A 7,131-nucleotide genomic window follows, 5' to 3' on the forward strand; every position below is an offset into this window, starting at 1 on the left:
ACCTTCTTCTCTCTACCGGAGGCGACCAAGGACATGGTCTGACTCTTCCCTGCGTTCAGTTGCAGACCCCTCTTAGAGAGGCAATCGGAAAATGTATTGATGGCCAATTGAAGGCCCTCCGCCGTCGTGGCTAGAAGGCAAACGTCGTCGGCGAATGCCAGCGCGTTCACTGTCTTCCCACACAGGGAGAAACCAACACCCGAAGGCAGAGCCCGCATCGCTTGATCAATCACAAGGTTGAACAGGAGCGGGCTCAGAGGATCCCCTTGTCTCACTCCGCGTCTGACCGGCATGGGTTCCGACATCCCTTCCCGCGTCTGAAGGCACGTAGCAGCCCGGCTGTATAAGAGCTTTATATATTCGGCGAACCGAACGGGCGCGCCTACCTCCACCAAGGCAGCGAGTAGTGCGTGATGTGACACGGAGTCGAAGGCTTTCGCAACGTCGGCTTGGCATATGTGGACAGATCGGCAGTAACTTCGACTCACCCACAGTACGGAGTTGAGAATGTTAATATTCTCGCTGACCCCGTCAGCTCCGGTGAGGAATGCCCTCTGTCTGTTATCAATGACGCCGGCAGAGCCGAGCCTTCTGGCCAGGATCTTGTGATAATGCCTCAGTATCACCGACTGGACGGTGATCGGGCGGTAATCCAGTGGCCCTCCGCCTTCACTCTTCTTCGGCAGGAACACGGTTCTAGCGCGTGTGAGTGTAGAGAAAGGTTTTCCTAAAAACATCAGGAGGTTGAGCACCGAGCATACGACCGCGCCGGGGGCCTTGCCCCACTGGCGGGCCGAGATACCGTCGGGGCCCTCGGCCGAGGACACTCTGACCCTCGAGACGTGCGCCTCCGAGGGTGTGACCGGTCTCGTCATGAGCCCGCTGAGAGAGTCTCTCGTCATCGTCGTACGGACAGGTTCGTCGTACGGAGCGCTTTCGGTCCCGAATATTGGCGACCACGCTTTGACGAATTCGTCGAGGGGCGGGGAGTCCACATTACTATCTTCCCCGGAGAGAACTCTCCTCGCGACCATTGACGGCCGGGAGTTCCATTGCGCCTGAGCGGCCCGGTATTCTCTTCGTCGTTTCTCGCGCCTCTGTTTCCTTCTGCTAATTCCTTCGGTAAAGGGATCGTTGCGGACTCTTCCGCGTCGGGGGGCCGGCCTCTCGGGATAGACTTTAGATAGCCACGAGAGAGTCACAAGAGAGTCATAGTTACTCCCGCCGTTTACCCGCGCTTAATTGAATTTCTTCACATTGACATTCAGAGCACTGGGCAGAAATCACATTGCGTCAACACCCGCGAGGGCCATCGCAATGCTTTGTTTTAATTAGACAGTCGGATTCCCCTTGTCCGTGCCAGTTCTGAGTTGACCGTCGTCCGGCGGCCGTACAGGTCGCCGAGCGTGCGCGAACACGCCGGCGCCACACAGCGAGGAAGATCCGAGGGGAGGCCAAGGCGAGGCGCCGGGTGACGGAGATCCACACCCGCGCGACACCCGTTGGGGCGCCACGCGGGGGGACCCCGCCCGGCTTCCACGTCTCGGCCGATGACCTCTTCCCGACCAGGCCCGACACGCCACGGCCCTCAGAGCCAATCCTTATCCCGAAGTTACGGATCCAACTTGCCGACTTCCCTTACCTACATTATTCTATCGGCTAGAGGCTCTTCACCTTGGAGACCTGCTGCGGATATGGGTACGAGCCGGCGCGACATCTCCGCGTATCCCTCACCTGAATTTTCAAGGTCCGAGGGGCCGATCCGGACACCGCCGCATCGGCGATGCTCTTCGCGTCCCGAGCCCTATCTCCCCGCTATGGGATTCCAGGGCGCTCGAACGCTCAGGCAGAAAAGATAACTCTCTCCGGATCTCCCGTCGGCGTCTTCAGGCCACTTTGGGTTACCCCGACGAACTCTCTTGCGAGGGAACGATTTTTAAGACGGTTCCGCAGCCGGGTTCCGGAACTGCAACCGGATTCCCTTTCGCCCGACGGGTGTGATATTCTATTTATAAATAATATAATATATATATAACATAACTTTACACCATCATCGACATCGGATTTCTCCTAGGGCTTAGGATCGACTAACTCGCGTGCAACGGCTGTTAACGCGAAACCCTTCTCCACATCAGCCCTCAAGGACCTCGCTTGAGTATTTGCTACTACCACCAAGATCTGCGCCGACGGAGGCTCCAGGCGGGCTCACGCCCAGACCCTTCTGCGCACACCGCCGCGGCCATCCTACTCGTCGCGGCCTCAAAACGATCGCGCGACGCGGGCGCCGCGCGAACGTCCCACCTGCCTGCGACGGTCGAGTATAGGCTGAACGCTACAGCGCCATCCATTTTCAGGGCTGGTTGCTTCGGCAGGTGAGTTGTTACACACTCCTTAGCGGATTCCGACTTCCATGGCCACCGTCCTGCTGTCCTGAGCGACCAACGCCTTTTATGGTCTCCGATGAGCGTTCATTGGGCGCCTTAACTCGACGTTTGGTTCATCCCACAGCGCCAGTTCTGCTTACCAAAATTGGCCCACTTGGCACTCCCATCCGAGCTCCTACTTCATCTTCGAGCAAGAAGGAGATCTCACCCATTTAAAGTTTGAGAATAGGTTGAGGTCATTTCGACCCCAATGCCTCTAATCATTCGCTTTACCGGATGAGACTGTCAGAATGACGCGAACGTCATGTTTCTCGAGCGCCAGCTATCCTGAGGGAAACTTCGGATGGAACCAGCTATTAGATAGTTCGATTAGTCTTTCGCCCCTATACCCAGTTCGGACGATCGATTTGCACGTCAGAATCGCTTCGGTCCTCCATCAGGGTTTCCCCTGACTTCGACCTGACCAGGCATAGTTCACCATCTTTCGGGTCCCAGCGTGTACGCTCTCAGTGCGTCTCGATAATCGCACGGGGGCTTTCTCGAAACGCCTCGGGAATGCGGCGGGGCGTCTGGCGACGCCCGCGCATCTTCCCTGCGGCCGGCTCGAGGCCGACCTTTCACTTTCATTTCGCCTCTGGGTTTATCAGCGTTCCCAATGACTCGCGCACATGCTAGACTCCTTGGTCCGTGTTTCAAGACGGGTCCTGTGAGTGCCCAAAACAAAACCACCGCCGACCGGGACGCGTCCCGTCCGAGAGCGCGCCACTAACCGCCGGCAACCGAAAAGCGACGCCCGCGACGCACTAGACGCCGGGGGCCGCGATAAGGAAGCGGCTGTGACGCGACGGACGCCCTCACAGGTGGGGCGGACGCGATCCTCGTTCTCTACCGTCGCTCGTCAAATGTTCGACCGGCCCCGGCCGTGGACGCCGCGGCTCCGCCCCGCATAGCGAGACGGGACAACCGCACGGCGCATTCGACCGGGGCGCGACGGGTCGCGGTGTTATACTGAGGGAGAAGTGCACGCGCTCCGGGGGCCCGGCTGCGCACCCGGACACCCGCCGCCCCGACACGAGTGCCGAGGGCGAAGGTGTGCACCGAGACGCGGGCCCCGACGGAAGACGCGATGAATCTCCCCGTTCGCTCGTTTGAGTTCCACAGGTTTACCCCTGAACGGTTTCACGTACTCTTTAACTCTCTCTTCAAAGTTCTTTTCAACTTTCCCTCACGGTACTTGTTCGCTATCGGTCTCGTGGTAGTATTTAGCCTTAGATGGAGTTTACCACCCACTTAGGGCTGCACTCTCAAGCAACCCGACTCTGGGGAGAGAGACCGTCGCGGCCGGCTACCGTCGCTACGGGCCTGGCACCCTCTGCGGGTAAGCGGGCCCCGTTCAAGATGAACTTGGACAGGCAGCCGTGACTAATGACCGCGCGTGTATATATTACTCTCCTCCCTAACGCTACATTTCCCGGCGGCCCGCCTGGGCCGCAGGATTCAGCGCTGGGCTCTTCCCGTTTCGCTCGCCGCTACTCGGGGAATCCTCGTTAGTTTCTTTTCCTCCGCTTACTGATATGCTTAAGTTCGGCGGGTGATCTCTCCTGATTTGAGGTCGACGACAGAAAGATAATTTTTATATTATATATAAATAATACAGACAGACAGAGGCGCGCGGCGGCGGGACCGCGTCGAGGGCGCGAGGATCGCCCCGCGAAGATCGCAAAAGGATCGATCGCGGTTTCACAGCGTCGTCGCTAGCCCCCGGACACGCGTTAGCGTCCCGGCCGCGCGCTCGAAATTCGTCACACATTTGACCGGACGCCCGCGCGCGCGCCGACCGCCGGAGCGGGTCGGGCGGCGCGGGCGACGCCGGCAGCGCGCTCGCCGGGGCCCCCCCCCCCTCGCGGACGAGGGTGAGAGACTCCGCGGCGAAGTCTGGTCGCATTGCGTGCGCGACCCTCAAACAGGAGTGGTCCGTGGACAAACTACGTCTTGCTCGGACCGCAATGTGCGTTCGAAATGTCGATGCTCATGTGTCCTGCAGTTCACACTCTGACGCGCATTTAGCTGCGTTCTTCATCGACCCACGAGCCGAGTGATCCGCCGTTCAGGGTAATAATTGTACAATTTTAAAATTGTCATTCGTTCACTTGTTTATCCGTCGCGTTTTGGGTGTTCGCGCGAGCGCAAACTGACCTTAGAAGATCAAAACAACAAAAAATAGCAACCTTAATGGTGATGCGCGCGCGCACACGCACACGCGCATCACTAAATCGCGACCGGACGCGGGCGCGGTCCCCCGACCCGTCAGGATCGAGAGAGCCGTCCCGCGACGCCGGCGGGTCCGCGGTTCGCGGCGGCGCCCTAGGGCGATCTCCGCCGCAGCGATGTCGGGCTCTCGGCCGCGCATCGTGATTCGTGTATTTTACATACAAGTATGTATATATATATTACAAAATATATTATTACACAGGAAATGATCCTTCCGCAGGTTCACCTACGGAAACCTTGTTACGACTTTTACTTCCTCTAAATGATCAAATTCGGTCAAACTTTCCGACGCGTCGGACGCCCGAGACGAGCTTCCGCGCACCAGTCCGAAGACCTCACCAAATCATCCATCGGTAGTAGCGACGGGCGGTGTGTACAAAGGGCAGGGACGCAATCAACGCGAGCTGGTGACTCGCTTTTACTAGGAATTCCTCGTTCATGGGGGAGAATTGCAAACCCCAATCCCTATCACGAAGGGGTTTCATCGGGTTACCCGGGCCGTTAGGCCAAGGAGGACACGCTGATCCCTTCAGTGTAGCGCGCGTGCGGCCCAGGACATCTAAGGGCATCACAGACCTGCTATTGCTCAATCTCGTGCGGCTATATATACCGCCGGTCCCTCTAAGAAGATTTTCATTGTACGCCGGTAGTGAAGACCGCGAGACGCACGCACGCGACGCGAGCGCCGCGGAACGCGCGCACGCGGACCCTCGTGATACCGGTTGCACGTCTATTTAATAGGCTAGAGTTACGTTCGTTACCGGAATTAACCTGACAAATCGCTCCACCAACTAAGAGCGGCCATGCACCACCACCCACCGAATCGAGAAAGAGCTGTTAATCCGTCAATCCTTCCAGTGTCCGGGCCTGGTGAGTTTTCCCGTGTTGAGTCGAATTAAGCCGCAGGCTCCACTCCTGGTGGTGCCCTTCCGTCAATTCCTTTAAGTTTCAGCTTTGCAACCATACTCCCCCCGGAGCCCGAAAGCTTTGGTTTCCCGGGAGCTGCCCACCGGGTTAAAATTATGAAACTTCGGCGGATCGCTGGCTGGCATCATTTATGGTTAGAACTACAGCGGTATCTAATCGCCTTCGAACCTCTAACTTTCGTTCTTGATTAATGAAAACACCTTTGGCAAATGCTTTCGCTTTAGTCCGTCTTGCGACGATCCAAGAATTTCACCTCTAACGTCGCAATACGAATGCCCCCAGTTGTCCCTATTAATCATTACCTCTGGTATCAGAAAGCCAACAAAACAGAACCGAGGTCCTATTCTATTATTCCATGCGTACAATATTCAGGCAAGTGTTAGCCCGCTTTGAGCACTCTAATTTGTTCAAAGTAAACAGCCGCGACGGCCCGCCTCGGCGCGCGGCCGACCGTGAGGACGACCGCGACACACCGGCGGTGGACGCACCGGCGAGAAGCCCCGCAGACGTGCCTGTCGTACCGCATTCGGTAGACCGACACCGCAGGACACAATTTCAACTACGAGCTTTTTAACCGCAACAACTTTAGTATATGCTATTGGAGCTGGAATTACCGCGGCTGCTGGCACCAGACTTGCCCTCCAATGGATCCTCGTTAAAGGATTTAAAGTGTAATCATTCCGATCACGAGGCCTCGGACGAGTCCCGTATCGTTATTTTTCGTCACTACCTCCCCGTGCCGGGAGTGGGTAATTTGCGCGCCTGCTGCCTTCCGTGGATGTGGTAGCCGTTTCTCAGGCTCCCTCTCCGGAATCGAACCCTGATTCCCCGTTACCCGTGACAACCATGGTAGTCGCATAAACTACCATCGACAGTTGATAAGGCAGACATTTGAAAGATGCGTCGCCGGTGCTAGACCGTGCGATCAGCTCAAAGTTATCTAGAGTCATCTCGAATGGCGACGGACGGGGCGCGAACCCCGCCGCCGATTGGTTTTTGATCTAATAAAAGCATCCCTCCCGTTGCCGGTCAGGACCTCGTTTGCATGTATTAGCTCTAGAATTGCCACAGTTATCCAAGTAACCGTGTACGATCTAAGGAACCAAAACTGATATATTGAGCCATTCGCGGTTTCACCTTAATTCGGCTTTTACTGAGACTTGCATGGCTTAGTCTTTGAGACAAGCATATGATTACTGGCAGGATCAACCAGGGAGCTGTTCTTCGGGTTAGCTGCGTAACCGAGAGACACTGCTCGGACACGGCGTGTTCGCGCGCGGCGGAGTCACCCGCCGCGCCACGCTCTGTGACACTCACACTCCGTCGATAAAAGAACAATTTGCTCATTATCGGGCATGTGTATTGTTGTTACTCTGCCTTGCCGCTGCGGTGGTTCTCTTGCTCGAAGAGCCGAGCGGGGAGAGCAGGCGGGGATCGATCACACGGAGTGCGTCGTCGTCGCCTAAATTATGAATTCCCATTCGTAAAACGCGTACGCCGTGAGCCGTGAGGCAACGGTGTGGCCGGGGAGTTACCTCCTCCGACCGTA

At 57.0% G+C, this 7,131-nt stretch overlaps 1 non-coding gene and 2 pseudogenes across 1 annotated transcript; all 3 read right to left on the minus strand.

The window, feature by feature from the left end:
* Positions 1-3,999, minus strand: part of LOC148298643 (large subunit ribosomal RNA) — a 6,863-nt pseudogene extending 2,864 nt beyond the window's left edge.
* A 338-nt stretch (positions 4,000-4,337) lies between these two features.
* LOC148298644 (5.8S ribosomal RNA) lies at positions 4,338-4,499 on the minus strand (annotated as a pseudogene).
* A 359-nt stretch (positions 4,500-4,858) lies between these two features.
* On the minus strand, positions 4,859-6,798 carry LOC148298645 (small subunit ribosomal RNA). The gene has a single exon (XR_015839167.1). It is a non-coding gene; the product is annotated as a small subunit ribosomal RNA (ribosomal RNA).
* Between the last annotated feature and the right edge of the window lie 333 nt (positions 6,799-7,131).

The sequence above is a fragment of the Brachycentrus maculatus genome, unplaced genomic scaffold, assembly GCF_059751285.1.
Source record: "Brachycentrus maculatus isolate JH-2025_06_01 unplaced genomic scaffold, ASM5975128v1 h1tg001774l, whole genome shotgun sequence".
NCBI classification, from domain to species: Eukaryota; Metazoa; Arthropoda; class Insecta; order Trichoptera; family Brachycentridae; genus Brachycentrus; species Brachycentrus maculatus.